At 45.6% G+C, this 20,899-nt stretch overlaps 1 long non-coding RNA gene and 1 other non-coding gene across 3 annotated transcripts; both read right to left on the reverse strand.

The window, feature by feature from the left end:
- Positions 1-1,737: 1,737 nt before the first annotated feature.
- Positions 1,738-1,825, reverse strand: TRNAM-CAU. Its single transcript is given in 2 exon segments — positions 1,738-1,773; positions 1,788-1,825. It is a non-coding gene; the product is annotated as a tRNA-Met (tRNA).
- A 2,875-nt stretch (positions 1,826-4,700) lies between these two features.
- Positions 4,701-6,850, reverse strand: LOC124686766. 2 transcript variants are annotated; one of them, XR_006997927.1, is made up of 4 exons: positions 6,280-6,850; positions 5,952-6,078; positions 5,660-5,795; positions 4,701-5,123 (listed from the first exon to the last, which is right to left on the reverse strand). It is a non-coding gene; the product is annotated as an uncharacterized LOC124686766 (long non-coding RNA). The 2 variants fall into 2 exon arrangements; XR_006997926.1 differs by having other exon boundaries at positions 5,498-5,795.
- Positions 6,851-20,899: the final 14,049 nt, after the last annotated feature.

Raw genomic sequence — 20,899 nt, forward strand, 5'->3', positions numbered from 1 at the left:
AAGTATGACGCATATGCTTCACCCGCGGGGTAGGCTACCGGCAGCCATGTACTCGGTCATGACTTTGAGTGAAACCCCGTTCACGCAAAACTTGCAATTCAAGGCTTAGTCCATTGTTCAAGTGTGAATGGATGTAGCTTAAGGTTCTAGGCGGAAGTTCAACTTAACAAGTCTCCGCTGAAACACCGGTATATAAACAAGCAAAGTGAGTATTGGTAAATCTCTAAATGGGGATTTGAGATCTGGTGGGGGATTGTTGAAATATTGGGCCCACTTTTAGTGGCCCAAATTAGATTTCAGTTTTTCCTATAAATCTCAAAGCCCACATAGTGGCAGCCTTGTGAGTTTGAGCCCAAGTTGGTGGCAGCTCACTAGGGAGTGGCAAGAGGTGGGAAGTTTAGTCCCACATGGAAAGTTGGGAGGAAGTTAGACCACCTTATAAGGTGGGTTGTTCCACCACTAGTAAGTGAGTGAGAATAGGAGTGCTACACGCGCGCTCCTCCTCCTCCTCGCTCGCTCGTCTCGACTCGACTCGACTCGACTCGACACGACACGACACGACACGTCACGTCACGACGCGCGCCGCGCTCGTGGTGAGTGGATTGAGCCTCGAGCCGAGACTTTCCTTACTTTTTGCACCTCAGGAAAACGAACAGAGTCCTAGACGGACGCGTCACAGTTAGTCGGTTCGGGTCGCTCCCGGATCGTGGGCTATCTGTAACCGACTCGAAACGTTCGTGCGACGTGGGCGTGGCCCACGTTGCCTAGGGTTTCCCGAGCCTATATAATCTCCTGCCCGGCTACCGCAGAAACACATCCAATACACGAGTTAGGGTTTCCACCTCTCTCTGCTTGCGCCGCCATCGTAGCCTACTCCATCCCGCGCGCCGACGTGCATCGGCGAACGGGAGAGCAGTGTCTCCGGAACCGCTCGTCCTTGCGATCCCGTACGGGAGAGGGCGACTAGGTTTTTGGGAAGCGCTCGCGCGACCGCTCAAGCTCTTCATCACGGGTCGCCTTCCGTCCAAGTCGGGCGGTGCTGCATACCGTCGTCTTCAACGCTGTCTACTTCGACCCATCGTCCCCGTCGTCAACAACGTTGTCATCAACAACGTTACTGCTGCACCATCGTCTGCTACACCTCCACCGTCACCACCACCAGATCGGTACGTGCGACATATCTCGATCTGTTTAGCGATGGATGATGTACTGTTTGCTCTGCTACTGTTCATGTTGATCACTGCATCTAGTATGTTCGAGTTTCACATGTTAGTAGTTACTTTCGTCATGTTTTATATTCTGGAATTAATCATGGAAATTGTGCCTAATTATCCAACAGTGCATGCTGAACGGTTTGGTAAATAGAGCAACCTAAATAATAAAATGGTTAATGGCCAGGTCTTAAGAAGACATCGCCTTGGTTGAGGAGCCCAAGCAGATTCAGGACAATACAAAACATGAGCAAAGGACAGATTGCATTGAACCATATAAAAGAAAATGTTCAGATTCAGTGGTACAAAATATAGTTCAGAAATGTCGACAAATAATGTGGTGCCGTCACATGAAAAATATAATCCTGTAAATATACTGGATTTCATGTATAATGAATCAAAGAATCTAGGAAAAAAAGGTGATCAAGTTCAGAGAAATGCTGACTTCACCTGATGATTCAGGTGCAGATGTGAACGACCCAAGCTGTCACGGAGCGTTTCATCACTACAAGATCACATATCGTTTTGGGGTGAGAGAGGCTCGAACTCTCGACCTCAGGATCACTCACGTTTAGCTATGAGACCTACGCGCTAGCCAACTGCGCCACCACCCCGTTGTGCTAACGAAACGAAATATTATTTCTTGTACAAACAGCAGCGAGCCATACAAGCACGTCAGATCATCGTGCCTCTGGTGTGAACCTTAAGGTTTTTCAAATCTCTGAAGATGGCATTTGTTTCTTCCCATTCAGTTAAATAGAACGGCGGGATGAGAGCTTTAACACAACTGTAGAAACAAGGTAATTAGCTGTGCTGCTTTCAGATCTTAATTACCACTAAAGTTGCTTCATACTGGCATAACAAACGAGACCGGCTTTTGTGAACATGGGGGCATGTGAACCCACTTTTTGAAAAGTTCCGTTTGTGATGTCAGAACATGTTTCAAAAATCGAAACACAAAATGATTTCCCAGATGATCTCAAATATGTGCCCTGGGCATGAGTTTCGTGACGAAAAAACATTTTATTTTGTCTCGGCAAAAAAGTGAAATTTTGCAGGGCTATTTTTTTTTTCGAAATGGGGGCTGACCCCGGCCTCTGCATCAATCGATGCACGCAGCCCTCTTTTATTACCCAGATAACATAATCTTTAGTTTTACAATTCACGAATCACAAAGCGTGTACACAAAAACTAGCCAATGAAAAATAAGAGAGACTCGCTTAAACATCCGAAAGTCGTTTAACAGACGCCGACCATCCTGGTTGTATATAGCCCGTGCCACCGCATCCAGCCGGCGGCATCCAAGCATGCATAGGCTCGCGTTGCGTCTCCGGCAGTAAAAGAGACCATTCGTGGATCCAGTGTGAGACCATACGGGTAACCTGTAAAAAATTTGAGTTCGTACTCTTGTTAAAGACAATATCATTGCGGCAGTTTCATATAGCCCACATGAGCGCGCAAAACCCAATTCTAATTCTGAACTTAGACACTTTGTCAACTCCGTTTAACCAATTTCCAAACATATTTGTAACATTTGTTGGAGGAACAATATTGAAAGTGAACTGAATAACTCTCCAAATAAGTTTAGCGAAGGGACAATCAAAGAACAGATGATTGATTGATTCCGATGAATCACAAAACGCACATTTCATGCAACCATTCCAATTCCGGCGAGCTAAATTATCTTTAGTGAGTATAACTTTTCTATGAAGAAACCACATAAAAATCTTGACTTTCAGTGGTATCTTAAGTTTCCAAATATATTTACGAAGATAGATCGTATGACCGTTCATATAATCTTCATACATGGATTTTACCGTGAAAGATCCAGACGTTGTTAACTTCCATACAAAAATATCCTTCTCCTCTGACAAGGTTACAAGAATAAGGCGTTGGACTAACGCAATCCAAGCATCCCACTTGTTTCCTGTCAAAGTCCTTCTAAACTCTATATTCAGAGGTGTATTTGAAAGAACATCGGCGACTAAAACATTTTTTCGTCGGACGATATTATACAATGAAGGATATTGGGATGCCAAAGGAGCATCGCCCAGCCAAATGTCTTCCCAAAAGCGTACTTGCTGGCCATTCCCAATTGTGAACGAACCTCGTGAGAAGAAATCGTCTTTCACTCTCTCTCATGAGTCCTTTCCAAAAGGGAGAGTCGGTTGGTTTCGCAGTCACTTGTGACAAAGTCTTGTTCTTGAGGTATTTATTGTGTAAAAGTTCTTGCCAAACTCCTTCTTCATTAAGAAGTTTATATAACCATTTACTTAACAAACATCTATTTTTCAGTTCCAAAACCTCCACCCCCAACCCCCCTTGCTCCTTGGGTCTACAAATAATGTTCCATTTAGTCAATCTGTACTTTTGTTTTAGCTGATCGTTCTGCCAAAACAAACGAGATCGATAAAAGTCTAATCTTTTCCTAACCCCTTTGGGTATTTCAAAAAAAGATAGCATGAACATCGGTAGACTTGTCAGCACTGAATTTATCAAGACCAGCCTATCTCCGTATGAAAGAAGCTTGCCTTGCCAGCACCCCAATTTACGTTCGAAGCGAGTTTCAACTGAACTCCATTCCTTGTTCAATAATCGTCTATAATGAATTGAGATGCCCAGATAGTTAAAAGGAAGTGCCCCAGATTCGCAACCAAAAAATTTGCAGGGCTATATAGCAGTATATATGTGACGTATTTTGTCTTTTTTAGATTCTGAAATAAAAAAGTGGTTTCTCCGCGAAAACTTTCCACGCACACATGAAACAAGCGTACGTACCCGGATATTTTTATTTCAGAATTTTTTCACATTTCGAAAATGCATTTCCAACTAGAGTTCACGTGCACCCAGGTTCAAACCGGACTTTTCCCATAACAAACCATAAAAACTGCAACAGTTTTTTAACACTGACATAGCTAACTGGTGCCATTTCAGTTGTACTTCGGTCCGTAATCACTAACTCGACGTTCATCCATACGTGATAGATTGGTGGTAATTATGCAAACATTTCACGGATCAGGCAGGCAGAAGAAGAATATAGAGCGTGATGCCGCTGGAATCGCCGTTTTCGTCAAGGATAGAGTAGACTAGATGGATATGCGAGCTTCGCCTCGCCGCCTGCGTTTCGTTTTAGCATAGCATGGCCAGCATGGTAGAGTGGCAAACGTTTTTGTCTACGTCACTGCAGGTTCCATGCACATGACACAATTTAGATTAAGGATGACATGCACATCCGGGTGAGAACCACAGCACTCCCATTCATTCACTCGATATTTTTGAAACAACACTACATCACGCTCCAAGCTTTATATGACCAATTCACTCTGGATCAATGCCAACATTTTTTAACTCTGATCCTCGGTCATACCTCAGCAAGTAGCAAATACAAAAGAAACATGGGTTTGTTGTTCCATATCAAGATACACTGATAGATTGTCGACCCAACCTCTTCTGGGTCAAAAGAAAAAAAAAACATACAAACTGTACCACTTCCTTCTGGAGCAAAATGATCGTGTTCCACAAATTAATCTTGGAGCAAAAAGATCATAATCTTGGAGCCAGCTATAAGAAGATGATCATCAAGTCTGGGAGGTGTCGTACTTCTTTTGGTGCCATAGCCTGGTCAGTAATCTTGGAGCAAAAAGATCGTGTTCCACAAATTAGATCACAATTTAGGAAAACAAATCCTATAAACCACTTATTATTACTGCTTTGTGCGATATGATCTTATACAGATAATCCACAGTAGCAGGCTCCATTTTTGTAGACTCAAATCACTGCCCTTCTTTTAGCAATCCACTCAACAGAACACTTCACTCCAATAATTCTACCAAAAATAATGTTTTTTCCATCATCCTCAAAGCAACATTGCAACAGAGAATAAACTCTGATCTTGTAAGAAAAATAGAACACCTATTTGAAAAGACAATATATCTGGATTAGCAAGTTTAACACATATCTTAGACACCATAGCTATCTTGTAGAGCCAGCACATGTATGGGCTTAATGCCGCATCATTACAACGGGAAAAAAAATTAGATCATGTATATCTTCAAAGTACGGCTCATAATCAGGGCTACTTAAGTCTCTCTATCTCTGCGTCGAGCTACTTAGCATTTTCTCCCCACAGAGTAACAATCAAGGGTAATGCATATGAAGAGAATATAATGCTGGTGAGTAAAAGGAAGAAATCAGTAAATCACAATATTTTCCTCCCAAGAGAAATGCATGGCCTTAGTTAAACATTGACTCATGTAAAATAACACATGTCAGAAACCAAATTGTACCTAGCATCCGTCACCCGCAAGTTCCTTTTCATCACAACCTTATCTCCAGCGCAAATTATAGTCATTTTTTGAAGTATTTTTATGTTCCATCAGAAATAACAAACGAATCAGAGAAGCTTAAATAGTCAATGCATTTTATTTCTGCATGCATGTAGTACATACCACATACTTTTGTCACCTCCCAGACTTGATGATCATCTTCTTACAGCTGGATACACATCTTTCTGCCCCCACAAACAAATTCATTCTAGAACCTAAGCACCGTGTCCAGGTTCTGCTCCACGTCCAACTTATATCTCTGTAAGTAATTTTTATTGAGCACATAGTGAAACATATACGAAAATTTATAGCCTTATCATATAGAAGATGTGTCTCGGTGATGTTATGCAAGGGAGTGAGGCAACATTGAAAGGTTAAATATTTCTAATGTTCAAGATCATGTTGAACTGAGTACCGTTGTTTAATCAAGGAAGAATGAGAAACACCGTGAAACCATACTCTGCAGTGACGGCTTGTCGTGCACAAGCACGACCCACTGGCTGCTGGAGATACTCGTGGCGTAGCTTGGCATGCACCGGAACCTAGAAAAACAAAAATAAAGAATGCATCAAACAAATGGTTATATCATAGAAAGCTGAAGTAACCAATGCTGAACATATGAACCTAACCAAGAGGTCTAATCCAATATGTTGGGAAAATGGCGAAAAGGCGATGCATTAACATAAACTGCAGTCACCCAGATCGAGCTAATGAGTGGACATAAAATAAAATAGTGTACATACCTCAGACTGTGACAGCTCCTACAGGCCAGTTCTTGAGCAACAAACTTCTGGTAGACTGGTAGTAATATGCTCAGAAGCTGTATGAATCAGCGAGCATGGTAGAATTTTTGTTCAGAATACAACTTTATAGTTGGTAATAATATTGCAAATGATTTACTTTCTTTTAGCTAGCTTATTATTTCTTAAACTGGAACTTCCGTTAATTTGAAGCTGCCGAAGCTTTTCAAAACCTGTCAAACAAATGACTGAAATTGTATTGAAGGTAACCTTTAGTCCATCAGATTGGTGGTTCATTTTGTGTCTTGAACCCGTAATACTCAGCCAACACCAGTTCACTTTGCACTCCTTAAAGCCAACAACAGCGGCAACTGTTGCAGGCTAATAAGTTCATATTCCTGACATTGAACTTAATAAGTTCCAACAACATTGCTGAATCAGGTGCATCTTGAAGGCTAAGAACAAACATATGTAAGTGCAGATGCGAATTAAAGATCTGGGTCTTATACATTAGGAGGAGCTAGCTCTACCTACTATCGACGACGAATAGACTCACTCGTGTTGATGTCTACAATCTGAATTCTTCCGCCCTCTCCGACCATTGTCCCCTTCTTCTTGCGGAGGATAGCGGCCCTTCAAGACCGCGGGGTTTCAAATTTGAGAACTTTTGGACTTGCCTTCCGGGTTTCCACGAGGTCGTGCTTAAAGGTTGGACGGAGCGAACCGGTCACACCGAGCCATACCAAAACCTTCTCCATAAGCTTCGGAACACGGGAAAATGCCTCACCGCTTGGAGTCGCAAGCTTGTGCCCAAGACCAAAGTGCTCTTCCATGCCGCCCTTCTTGTCATTCTCCAACTCGACATTGCCCAAGAGCGGCGGCCCCTTTCCCCGGATGAGCGGGCTCTACGGGCGTGCCTAAAACGGAGAACTATTAGTTTGACGATCTTAGAAAGGGCTAGAAAAAAGCAATATGCAAGAGTTAATAACGTCAAGGAGGGTGATGCAAACACCAAATTCTTCCACTTAAGGGTAAATGCGAGGAGAAGGAAAAACCGCATGCACCGTCTCAAGCACAATAATGGGTGGGTGACCGAACACATAAACAAGGAGAAGATCATACACGACCATTTTGCCTCGGCCATGGGAAGAGCCAACACTAGGGATCTTGACCTCAAGTGGGAAAATTTTCACTTTGGAGGAGTGGATCTTGAGGGAATCGATGCACCTTTCACCGAGGAGGAGACGAGAGAGGCAATTCGAAAATACCTTCCGACAAAGCTCCCGGGCCGGATGGCTACACCGGGGCTTTCTTCAAGAACTGTTGGGGCATCATCAAAGACGACCTCATGAGGGACATCAACCATTTCAACAATCTCCATATGTCGCATCTCCAATGGGTGAACTCGGCGAATATTGTTTTGTTGCCAAAGAAAGAGGGAGCCGAAACCATCTTTGACTATAGACCCATTAGCCTCATCCACGCCATTGCAAAAATCATTGCCAAGATGATCGCCATCCGGCTTGCTCCTTACATGAATGACCTCGTGTCCAATGCCCAAAGTGCTTTTATCAAGAGAAGAAGCATACATGATAACTTCATGTACGTGCGAATCCTAGCACGTCGACTCCATAAGAGCAAAACCCCGTCGCTTCTTTTCAAGCTTGACATCCGGAAAGCTTTCGACTCCGTGAGGTGGGATTTCATCATGGAGCTCCTCAAAAGACATGGTTTCCCTCCTAGATTCCGGGATTGGATCTCCGGGATACTTTGCTCCTCCTCATCGCGAGTCCTACTCAATGGTGTGGCCGGCCCCCCTTTTCTTCATGGACGCGGATTAAGACAAGGAGACCCGCTTTCCCCCCTTCTTTTTGTGCTTGCCATTGATCCGCTACAACAACTTCTAGAATTGGCAACTCGAAATGATCTACTCCACAAGATTAGAAGAAGAAGTTTGGTAATGAGAACCTCCCTTTACACGGATGATGCGGCGGTATTCGTGGCGCCAATCAAGGAAGATATTCAAAATCTTTCCAACATCCTTGCCTTGTTTGGGAATGTAACCGGCCTTGAGACAAATTTCCAAAAAAGTGTGGTGGTGCCTATCAAGTGCGATGAGATTAATCTTGAGGAGGTCCTCGCGGGGCTACCGGTTATGCGTGGGACCTTCCCCTTGAGGTATCTTGGCCTCCCGCTCTCGGTGTACAATCTCAAGCGGGTCGATTTCCAACCTCTTGAAGACAAGATGGGTGGCAAGCTTGTCACTTAGGATGGAAAGAACATCAACATTGCGGGCCGAGGAACACTTATCAAATCCGTGCTTACCTCCCAAGCCATCTTCCACCTCACGCCTCTCACCATCCCGCCGGGGTGCTACACAAGCATGAAAAAGATTGAAAGAGCTTTCCTTTGGGCCGGCACAAAGGAGGTCACCGGGGGAAAGTGCAAGATTAATTGGGAGGCGGTGGCTAGACCAACTTGTTTGGGTGGCCTCGGGATCCTACACCTCGAGAAGTTTGCTCATGCTCTTCGCCTACGGTGGCCTTGGTATGAATGGAAGGAGCCTCATAGACTTTGGGTAGGCTTGGGGAACCCTTGTGATGAGGTAGACATGGACCTCTTCTATGCCTCCACCACAATCTCCATCGGGAATGGGAAGATCGCACCTTTTTGGGACTCTCCGTGGCTCAATGGAAGGAAGCCCATAGACATTGCGCCTCTTATTTTTGGGGTTTCAACGAGGAAGAAGTGGAATGTGGAGCAAGCCACAAGAAACAATGCGTGGATTTCAAAGATCAAGTTGGAGGCCAATTTCTCACTTCATCATCTTACGGAGTTCATCTCCCTTTGGAGAGAGTTGAATGGGGTTACTCTAAGAGAGGGTGTACAAGACGATATTGTTTGGAACCTCAATAGTAGCGGGACATACTCCACCACCTACGCATATAAGGCTCAATTCTTCGGTGCTACCTCAACCGTTATGAACAAGTTGGTTTGGAAGGTTTGGGCCCCCCCAAAAATGAAGTTCTTTGCTTGGTTGGCCATCCACAATAGGCTTTGGACCGCCGATCGCCTTGAGAAGAGGGGTTGGACAAATTGTGGCCTTTGCCCGCTTTGCAAGCAAACTCAAGAAATGGCGGCTCACCTCCTGTCACATTGCCGCTTCACTAAGAGGCTTTGGGAAATGGTGAAGGTTTGGATCGGGACCGACTCCTTTGACACCAACAGGTGGACGGATGATATTGCACTTCAATCTTGGTGGGAGAATATGTCGTCTACAAATGTTCCAAACCGGAAGGCCTTGGCTTCACTAACCATCCTTGTGAGTTGGACAATATGGAATGAGCGAAATGCTAGAGTCTTCCGCAACAAGTCCACCCCTCCTTTGGTCCTACTCAATAATATAAAGACGGAGGTGAAATTTTGGATGTGCGCCGGGGCTAAGTGCTTGAGTCATGTAATAACGGGAGAGTAGTCCCCATGTACTCCTTTTTTTTCTTTTATCGCTTGTCATGTCATGACTCTTCTCCTTATTTAATGAAATGAGGCAAATCTTTTGCCTCCCGTTCAAAAAAAAAACAAAAAACAAAAAAAAAAACCTCAGTGCAAGGAAACATCAATTCTCGAGCAAACTCAATGGCCACCAGCGGCCCGGCGCTACAGCGACCGAGCCTAGAGCCACCGCAGGCAATCAAGCTGAACACACGACCAACCACAAAACCAGGAACACACAAGGTCTCGGCGGTGAAGGGATGACCTGGCTGCTCGGGTGCAAACTGGTGAAGCATGTGGTGGAGCCGGGTCGGTGCAGAGGATGCAGGTGGGGGCGGGAGGCCGGGCGCGGGGAGAGGCGCTGGGATGCGTGCGGGCAAGATCGAGCAGCGGCGAAACGCTTGCGGGTAGGGGAGCTCCGACTGTAGAGAGCGGCGTCTACGGCCAGACACGCAGGAGGCAGGGACCGCCACAGGGCGGCGCCGATAAGCGAGCAACGACAGCGCCGGAAGGTGGGAAGCGGCAGCGCCAGCGGCCCGATGCATGAGGAATCCTAGCGTGATGAAAACTTTGCGGCCTGGCCTCCACATGTCAGAGATAGAGGAGAGATGTGGTCATCGCGGACAGGTCCACACGCCAGCGACGAAACTGTCTCGGCATCCTACACAGGCCTAGGTGCCAGAGACTTGAGATTGGCTGATGCCCTCAGTGTCCGTCTTCCTCAACAGGCTTATACTATTTTATAATTAGTCAATTACATACAAATAGGCTAGATGTATACAATATACAAAGCTTGCAAACAGCTAATATAATGGTACTCCTATTTCTATGTGCTAATCTGCTAGAGTACTGCAGGTGTCTTGGCCGAAATCTGCTAGAGTACATGCAAATAGGAAGACATGCAATGCGAAATCTGAGGGAAATAGAAATTAGGGATCAGGGAGAGAAGGGAGCACCTGGCAAGTGTCGTCCTGGTTGTTGATGTCGCCCCATCACGGCCGGCTGCTCCGTTGCTGCTGGCGGAGCGTCCTGTTTGTTGATGTTGCCCCATCACAGTCGGCTGCTCCACTGCTGATGGCCGCTGCTCCGCCACTTCCTGCTGGTCGCTGCTACCACTTGCCTAGGGCTGCCGCACTGCTGACTGCGGTGCGAGTGGGTTCGATCAGTTTGTTGCTTTGTGCGAACAATGGAGGAGCATTCTCTAGTTGGGCATAGGCTATGATCTTTCTAGTTGACTATATGTATATAAAAAAAAATTGCTCAAACTCTTTGGTATTCACCTGAATACAGGGAATACCCCAACGCTACATGGCCGCCCGCATACCTCTGCATCAACCAACCTCACCCCGGCCGAGATCCCAATCAGCCCAAAAAAAATATTGAAAACCATCAAAAATTCAAAACAAAAAATGTACGTATTGCCAACGAATCATGTTGTAAGTACGGAAAGTTTCAATCGAAAATACTTTGTATTTTGGGCGCATCAAAAAAGATAAATTTAACAAAATTTTCTGATCGCTTGATTACAGCCGTTAGATGAAAAGTGTAGGGTGGATGGGAGGTCATGGCACAGCGTGCCAACCCCGATCAGAAAATTTTGCCAAATTTGTTTGTTTTGCTGCGTCCAAAATACAAAGTATTTTCGATTGAAACTTTCCGCACTCACAACATGATTCGTTGGCAACATGTACATTTTTTGTTTTGAATTTTTTTATGATTTTTAAAAAAATATTGAAAACCATCAAAAAAATTCAAAACAAAAAATGTACGTATTGCCTACGATTCATGTTGTGAGTACGGAAAGTTTCAATCGAAAATACTTTGTATTTTGGACGCAGCTAAAAAAACAAATTTGGCAAAATTTTCTGATCGCTTGATTGCAACCGTTAGATGGAAAGTGTAGGGTGGATGGGAGGTCATGGCACAGCGTGCCATGCTGTTTTAATGTCATCGAATCCCTGTCCTAGCTCAACCTACCCCGAGCTTCTTCCCCAGACGCGCAACCGCTGCCTCCTCCCAGGTAAGCTGCCCCTCTCCCTTCCCAGATGAGCCGCCCCGGCCTCCTCCGGCCAGCAGCGCTGCCGCGGAGATCCACTCCAGGCCGGACGGAGCCAGTGAAAAGGGCGGCGACAGCCAGATGAATCTCACCACGACCTTCTCTCTCTCTCACCGTCTCTCAATCGATTTAGCAGGGGGCGGCCATACCTCGTGACGGCCGGCAGGCGCAGCGGCTAGCTCGCGGGAGTGGCCTGACTCGTCCTCCTATCCAACGGTTCCAGGAGGAGGCGGGAGGTAGCACCTACGTGGTTGCGTTTGCACGTCGTCCTCATCTCCAACGGTTCCGGGATGGTCGCTACTCTTCAAAGAAGAGAGGGGGGGGAGGAAGAGAGAGAGGAGAGGACACCCCTGTTGTTCTCCGTCATCAGTGCTGCCGGATTCTTCGCCACTACCACTGATAAAGAGAGGTTGTGAAGTTGCTAGTCCAAGGCCCATGAGACGGCGGAAAAAAGGCACAAAACCCATCTAGAGTTCCGTCCTACTAGCCGGCGATACCGTCGGTTCGCTCCGTTTCCGGTGGCCTTGGAGCCTTGAAGGTGTGGCAGACCACGGTCCCTCGCTGGCGGGGAGTTTCCGTTCTTAATGAAGTTTGCTTTTCAGTCTCTTTTACGGGACGGTGAGGCGGCGGCTACATCCTGAGGGCATCTCCAACAGGGCGACGCATTTCGGACGCCCAAAAGTGGTCGCGAGCGTCCATTTGCGTCGCCCCGCGGACATATTTTGTCCGCGCGTCCGTTTGCGTCTGGGTGTGCTCCCACCGGGGCGACCCATTTTTAGATTTGCAACATATTTGAAAGCAAAGAAAGTAGTACATTTGAAAGCATAGAAACTATACAAAGTAGTTCTAAAACCCTAGACTACTTGCTGCCAGACGGGTCGGCCCCGTCGTTGCGTCGCTCCCTCGCCTACTCCTCCGCCGCCTCCCGTGCGGCCGCTAGGGCTCGGTGCCCCGCCGCGTCCTCTTGCAAGCACTGTTGTACCCTCGCGTTGGCGGCGTCGTCATTGAGCATCTCGAAGGACTCGACTATAGCCCTCTGCTATGTCGCCCTCTCCTCCGGGGTAGGCGCATCAGGGTCATCGGAAGACCATGATATGTCGGAGTCGGAGTCCTCTACGGCTGACATAGGCATCCCCAATGGGCCTGCCAAAGATGGTACCCGGGGTTTACTGAAGGCCCACAAAGTTTCACTCCTACGGGATAGAGTGTTTTCCTTCACAGTCTCAAGTAAACAAATTGGTTTTAGGATTCTTCAGAGCAGGGTTTTCTCCTGTAAGCAATTCAAATGTTTTTTTCATCTGTGGGGAAGAGGTGGTCCTAACTGGACACGTGAGTTTGATCTTTGGCAAAAAGAGTGTCAGCGGGAATGGACTCTAGTCAGCCCGTCAAAGCGTACTGTGCAGATGGGGATGAATGCAATGCGGGCTGCTGGGATCACTAAATCTGCTGTTCGTCGGAACCCTACTTCTACTGGTAGGAGGCTTCGATTTGCAGTAATTGAAAATTATACTGCCTGCAAGGGATATAGGTACCCTATGACAGCGGAACAAATCCAAGACTTGACAGATGGTGGCTATGATTTATCTTCACCTGAGAGAATCCCTGCTTCACCTGCACCAGCTGTTTTTCGGACAAATGCTCAACCTTCTATTCAGTTTATGCCTGCTCAACCGTTGGTTCAGGCTGTGAAAGACTTCTCTGGTTATGTTACAGTGACAGAACCTGCAATTCAGTTCACTACGGTGCATCCATTGCCTTCAGATGTTCCTTCAGTGCAGCAATCAGATGGTTCAGTTATTTTGGAACAGGGGTCTGTCTTGGATCAGCCGCCTGCTTCGGATTTGAATTTGGTTCCGGATTCTTCTGGGCAGATCTTTCAAGTGATGGACTGCAGGAATTTGAGGCCATGATTGATGAGATGGTCTATAAGGTGTGGGAATGTGGTCGTTGTCTTAGCATGGGCCACAAAACCTATGAATGTACTAATGAAATTCGTTGCAAGGCCTGCTTCAGTTATGGGCATATTGCCAAGAAATGTCTCACCGAAAAAAGGAAAAAAACCCAGGTCTGGGTACCGAAGACGGCAAGTGCGGTTACGGGACTCCTCGATTCCCGCGATAGCCCCCCTTTGTCCTCAAGTGTCGTTTCGCTCGACGGAGTCCGCGGGAGTCCACGCAGTTCTCCACGCCATCTACTTCCTCCTCGATTCCGCCTATCTCGCTGGGAGGTGCGGCTTCTCCAGGCATGGCGGTCTTTGAGCTTGATCCCACGCCATGGCTGCCGCTGGGGCATGAGATCATTGATGGCGGACCCACACGCCTACCGCGGACGTTCTACACTCCGCCGGAGATGCCGCGAGCGCCGCCATGACAATCTCTCGCATCGCCTACATCGCGCCGCCACAACCGGAGGGGGATGCCTTTTGGAGAGATCAGGTCAGACTTTTTGTAGAAGATAATCTTGGTCTGGATGTGTTGGATGCTCAGCCGTCTCTGTTTGGTGTTGGTTTGTTTGAGATGAGTAGCCCGGCTACTAGGCAGATTTTAGTTCAGCAACCACAGAGACAGATTGCCAATGGGGTCTTTGTCCGTTTTGTTAACCATGATCAAGCTGAAAATCATCGGGGAATTCAAGGGTTTTGTAGGGGCTGGTTGATGTTTCTTGGGATTCATAAGGATTTCCGCAATGGTTTCAATATATCCAATGCGGTCGATACGTTTGGGAAATATGTTGATTGGCACCGTGATGATCCATTGAAGGAGCGTACCCTTGTGTTTGCTGAATTTCCATCTCCTCAAGCTGTACCACGTGATGTTGTTTTTGGTGATTATGCTACGGTCGGTGGTAGTCGTCGATCCCGGACTGCTGCATGCTATGTTCGACGGCGGATTTTGCGGATGCAATGCTCACGGATGAAGACCCGATGCCAATTGATGGTAATCCTCACCCGTTGCCTGGGAATTTGCAGCCTATGATGCATAATTTCGTTCTGCCACCTTTTCCAGAGATAGGATGGAATGAGGTACCTCCAATGCATGAACCTGAAGCTCATAATGCTCCTCATGATGCTCAGATGGAAGAGGTGGTGGTTCCTCCTGTAGAGGAAGTGGTTTCAGATCAGATTGTGTTAGATGATTCTGTTGACACGGCCTCATCGGTAGCTCAGGGTCAGAATGTGGGCTTGTTAAGCTTTGGGGAAGTGTCACAGCCTCCTCCTCAGGTGCATATTATTAACATGATGAGAGTGATCACTGAGCACAACCCTGTCAGAGATATTGTGCCTTACGCGCCGCTAGACCTGCATGGTATTTGGTTGAAGGCTGAATCTATCAAGAAGTGCACCTCTGTTGCAGTGTGTGGACCAGAAATTCCACCTGATATGGTTTGGGCCAAGATTTTTGCTTCTTGGCTGCCTCAGCTCATGAGCTCTTCTGTTCCAATTGCCTTTCGCTCCTGCTCTTTCAGTGCACTTCTTCAAGGAAAGCGAAGGCTGGGCTGATGCATTTCAGCAGGTTAATGGCTTTATTGTATCCGGGACGGTTCGGTTACCTAGCCGTGGTCGCCACTGCTCGCGAAGGGTAGCAAGGTCTCCGAATTTCTCTGCGGATGGTGAAGCTGTTGGAAACGAAGGTGAAGATAGTCTCGTCACCTGGTTTTGCCTCTTCTCCTATTACAGTTCAGCGTAAAAAAAGAGGGAAGGCAAAGAAGTATGACACCCCTTTGGTGGACACATCAGTGCGTCGTTGTACGCGCAGTATGATCAAAAACAATGGCTATCGTCCTGCTCCTATCTCGGACGGTGGGCGGACCAATGCTAAGCGTGTTAAGACGCAGATGAAGGATATGAAAGATGCAAGGAATGTGAAGGGCAAGGGAAAGAAGATGGCAGATAACGTGGAAAAGGAGGAACCGGAATTGCCTCAAACTCCAATTCATGTCCTTCAAGCTATTGGTATAGGTCTGGGTATTGATCCTGCAAAATTAATAGAGGAGAAGCTTAATGCATCCTCTTCAGTGTTCAAGAAGTTGCCCCCTTCTGATGATTAGTCTGCTCATCAAGCATTTGGCAGAGGGATCTTTTCCTTTTGTCAGTTATCTTGTGTTCTGGGTACTTTTGGGCATGGAGCAGCTTATGTCATGGTTATTTCTTATGTGTCGCTTATCTGAATATTTTACACAGTTCCTGGGTTGTAAGACTTATGCTATGCATTGGGTCAATATGGTTATATTTCCTCCAGTTCTTAATGCATGTTAAAACTTATAGAAAGTGGAGGGTTCTATGTTGGAATGTGCGAGGTCTTAACTCTGAATCTAGGCAAAGAGCGGTTCGTGCAAAGATCGAAGAGAGTGAATGTGCTATTATTTGTCTTCAGGAGACAAAGTGTGAATTCTTTGACCAGCGATTCATTAGAAAATTTAGCCCCAAGCGTTTTGATGCTTTTGCTTACTCTCCTTCTGTGGGTGCATCTGGTGGAATTCTAGTTTTGTGGAATTCTGCAGTGTTCAATGGCAGTTTGCGAGCAGATAGAACGATTTGCGGTTTCAATTCAGTTTACATCGGTTCATAATTCGAAGTTTGGAATCTCACAACTGTATATGGGCCGTGTCAGGGGGAGGAAAGGGATCAGTTTATAGCATGGTTATATAATTTTGAAATTCACCCGTTAAGTAAACATCTCTTGCTAGGTGATTTCAATTTTATCAGATCCGTGGATAATCGGAATAAACCTGGAGGTAGTGTCCAAGATATGATTATTTTTAATGAAATTATAGGACACCTGGGCCTGGTCGAGTTACCATTAAAGGGGCGTTCTTTCACTTGGTCCAATATGCAGCATAACCCCCTCTTGGAGCAGTTAGATTGGTTTTTTACGACGCCAAATTGGACAAGTGTTTTTCCTAACACAATGGTTCTACCCCTGGCTAAACCTCAATCAGATCATATACCATGTGTTGTTAATATTGATACAGAAATCCCTAAAGCTAAGATATTCCGTTTTGAGAACTTTTGGGTGGATATGCCGGGCTTTATGGAGTGTGTAAGCAAGTCTTGGAGTACTCCTTCGTCAAGCTTTCCGGTGTTGCAATTCTTGCGAGATAAGCTTAAAAGCTCGAGATACAATTTGAAGCACCGGCAAAAGGGTATCTCACAACTTAAGGTTCTTATTGAGAAATGCAATCGGGCAATCTTTATCCTGGATTCTATAGAAGATAAAAGGCCTCTTTCGGTTCCTGAATTTAATTTTAGACAGCTTGGTCAAACTTCATTTGGAGGATCTATTGTCAGCCCAATGTATGTACTTGGAGAAAGAGGTGCACCATTCGTTGGATCAAGATGGGGGAGGATAACACCAAATTCTTCCATGCTAAAGCTACCGAAAGGTTCGGACATAATTTTATATCTTCTTTAGTAGCATCTGATGGTAGGGAAGTCAGGGATCATGATCAAATGGCAGGTCTGTTGTGGGCTTCCTATAAGGAAAGGATGGGGTCTTCAGAGGGTATATCCATGCAGTTTGATCTTTCTAGGATACTCAATAGAGTTGAGGGTCTGGACATTTTATCAAGACCATTTGAGGAAAAGGAAATGTATGATATTGTCAAGTACATGCCAGCTGATCGTGCTCCGGGGCCTGATGGTTACTTCCGGTTTATTCTTGAAGAAGTGTTGGCATATTATAAAGAAAGATTTTTATAATCCGGCCGAGAGATTTTCATGATGGTAGAGTTGGTTTGCAGAATATTAATGGTTCTTTTATAACCCTCATTCCAAAGAAGGCTGCTCCTCGAGTCCGTCAATGACTATCGACCAATTTCCCTCACTAGTGTATGTTTGAAGTTTCGACAAAACTAGCTGCAAACGAGTACACGGGATCACATTCTTAGATGTATTCATAAGAACCAATATGGGTTTATTCGTTCTAGGACAATTCAGGATTGTCTTGCATGGACCTATGAGTATATATACCAGTGCCAACTATCCAAGAAACCAATTCTGATTGTAAAGTTGGATTTTGCAAAAGCTTTTGACACAATTGAGCATGAAGCCATTTTGCAAATTTTGAAGCATAAGGGGTTTGATGATGTCTGGATTGGTTGGATGAAGGAGGTATTATCTTCTGGCTCATCATCTATTCTTCTCAATGGGGTGCCTGGCAAGCAATTTATATGTAAGAGGGGGGTGAGGCAAGGTGACCCCCTTTCACCCTTACTGTATGTTTGTGGGGGTGATCTTCTCCGATCGATTATTAATGATAATCTCAACGATAATGTGTTGCGTACGCCTATCATTACAAATGATTCGAGTTTCCGAGTGGTTCAATATGCTGACGATACCATTCTGTTGCTTGCTGCTGAAATGGATCAAGTGCTTGCACTAAAGGAAATTCTGCATAAGTTTGGGCTATCAACTGGTTTAAGAGTGAACTTCCAGAAGTCTCAAATTGTACCCCTGAATGTGGAGGAGTCCGTCACTGTTCAGTTGGCTGAAGCTCTGGGTTGTCAGATTGGATCATTGCCATTTCCATATCTTGGGCTGCCACTTGGTACTACTAAGCCCTCTATCCAGGATCTAATGCCTATTGTTCATGGGTTGGAGAGGAGGCTTCTTGCCACATCCATATTCTTGTCTCAAGGAGCAAGGCTTCAGCTCATCTCATCCGCTTTATGCTCGATGCCCCTACATTTTCTGTTGTCTCTTAAATTGCCACCAGGTTTGGTAACCCAATTGGATAGAATTTTAAGGCAATGCCTATGGAGGGACAAGGATCAGCCTAAGCCTTCTCTTGCGGCTTGGCATATGGTTTGCAAACCAAAGGAAAATGGGGGCCTTGGTGTTGTCAATTTCCAGAAAAAAAATAATGCTTTGTTGCTGAAACATCTCGACAAGTTTTATAATAAATCTGATACACCTTGGGTACAGCTAATCTGGAGTAGTTACTATACTAATTCTGTACCTCATTCTGCTCGGCCTTGTGGTTCGTTTTGGTGGAGGGATATTTTACATTTGTCAGGAAATTTTGCTGAAGTAACTACTATTGAGCCTGGAATGGGAGATTCCTTTTTGTTCTGGAGTGATAAGTGGAAGTTCATGCATTCGGATCAGCCTTTGGCCTCTAGGTTTCCGAGATTATTCTCTTTTGTACTTGATAAGGAGATGTCTGCTGCTGATGTTTTTTCCACTGAAGACTTTTCCCAGCTTTTCTATCGCCCATTATCTGCTGAAGCTTATCAAGAGTACTGTCAGGTTCAACAAGGTTTGATATCTGAACCGCTTTCAGGTAGACCTGACATTTGGAAATATGCATGGGGAGAAAAGTATTATCCTTCAAAGTTTTATGCTCATTTACATGCGGATATAGCTGTCCCTGCGGTTTTTCGATGGTTATGGAAGTCAGCCTGTATGATGAAGATGAAGATGTTTGCCTGGTTGCTCCTCAACGACAGATTGAATACCAGAGATTTGTTAGTACGGAGAAATTGGACTGTCTCGGATGATAGACATTGTGTGCTATGCCCTACACATACTTATGAGGATAGACTTCATTTGTTTTTTACATGCAACTTCAGTCATCGGATATGGAATTATCTTCAGATTGATTGGTCCAGGGGTGCTGATTTGCAAACGGCGGTTCTTCGAAGCTAGAAGGGGTTTTGCTAAACCTTTTTTCATGGAGGTCATGATCACGGCCTGTTGGCACATATGGAAGCAGCGGAATGGGAGAATTTTTGAGAACGAAAGGCCCACCTTTGCAAGGTGGAAGTGTAACTTTGTACATGATATTACTTTGTTACAGCATAGGATCAAGGCTAAGCATAGAGATAGCCTTCTGACTTGGATACATAGCTTACCTTGATTAGGTTTTTTCTTCTTCTTCCCATAGGTAGGTAGGTGACTTCCAACATCTTGTTGTACTCCTTTGTTTCTGTTTTTTTATAATAAAATGAAAATGCTGTGGGGCTGTTGCCTCACAGTTAAGCCTCAAAAAAAAAAGGCCCACAAGTCGAAGAATATAAAGATCGGAAGCCCAATTAGTGTTAAGGAAAGTTAGAGTTGTACTAGGAAATATAGAGACTTGTAATTTCACGGGACGGGTTAGAAACCCTCCCGGACTCTGTAGCTTGTGTATCACGAACCCCTCGGCTCTCCCTCCTATATAAGGGGGAGTCGAGGGGCAAAGAAAGGATCGAATCTATTGTCAACACAACCCTAGTTTCATAATCGTCGAGTACTTTTCGGCTGAAACCTTCGAGATCTACTTGCCCTCTACATCCAACGAAACTTTAGTCTACAATACGTAGGCATTGATAAGTTAATACCTTGTCAATTGGCGCCATCTGTGGGAATCTAGAGGTGACAAGGAGCTGATCTCGATGGCACGTTCAAGATCGTCGACTTCGTCGGTAGCAAGCAATGCGTTGGATCGAGGTAAACAGATCGAAACTTGTCTAGTCGATTTTGTACCTCACCCGCCCTCCCGTTTGGATGCATGTGCGTATCTGGAGGAGCCCATGGAGATGACGTTGGGAAAATTCCGATTCTGCGTCGGGAAAGAAGGGTCATATTGTCTCGAAGTTCCGATGTCGTCGGGATTATCAGCGATCGACTCCGATTTCTCATCAGGCGAAGAGGAGATTTCGTCGCCACGTTTCATCAGCGCCATGGCAAGCGAAAAACTCGCCAAGATCTTCAGCGACATGTCCTTCGAGTCGTCTGTGGATTCTGATATAAGCAGCGATTCAGACAGCGTCGACAGCTTCAACTTCATCGACAGATCTGTTGTTGTTGGAAAGGTCTTCGCCAATCTATACGATGGTGTCACCAATCCCGACAAAAATCAAAATCCAAAATATCATCAGATCTACGCAATTGAAGAAACAAACCGAGCAGAGCCGGAGACATCAGAGGCTTTCGACAATGCGGGAAACCCATATGTTGATCCCGCTGATTTTAGGTGAGGTTTAGGCACTAAATATGTCGGGCCTACACCACGTTTAAGAGTTCAACTCCCGCAAGAAGCATGGGATAGAGCTGCAAAAGCCATGGATGGTACAGAACCAATGACCACAACTGCG

Source organism: Lolium rigidum, chromosome 2 (genome assembly GCF_022539505.1).
Source record: "Lolium rigidum isolate FL_2022 chromosome 2, APGP_CSIRO_Lrig_0.1, whole genome shotgun sequence".
Taxonomy (NCBI): domain Eukaryota; kingdom Viridiplantae; phylum Streptophyta; class Magnoliopsida; order Poales; family Poaceae; genus Lolium; species Lolium rigidum.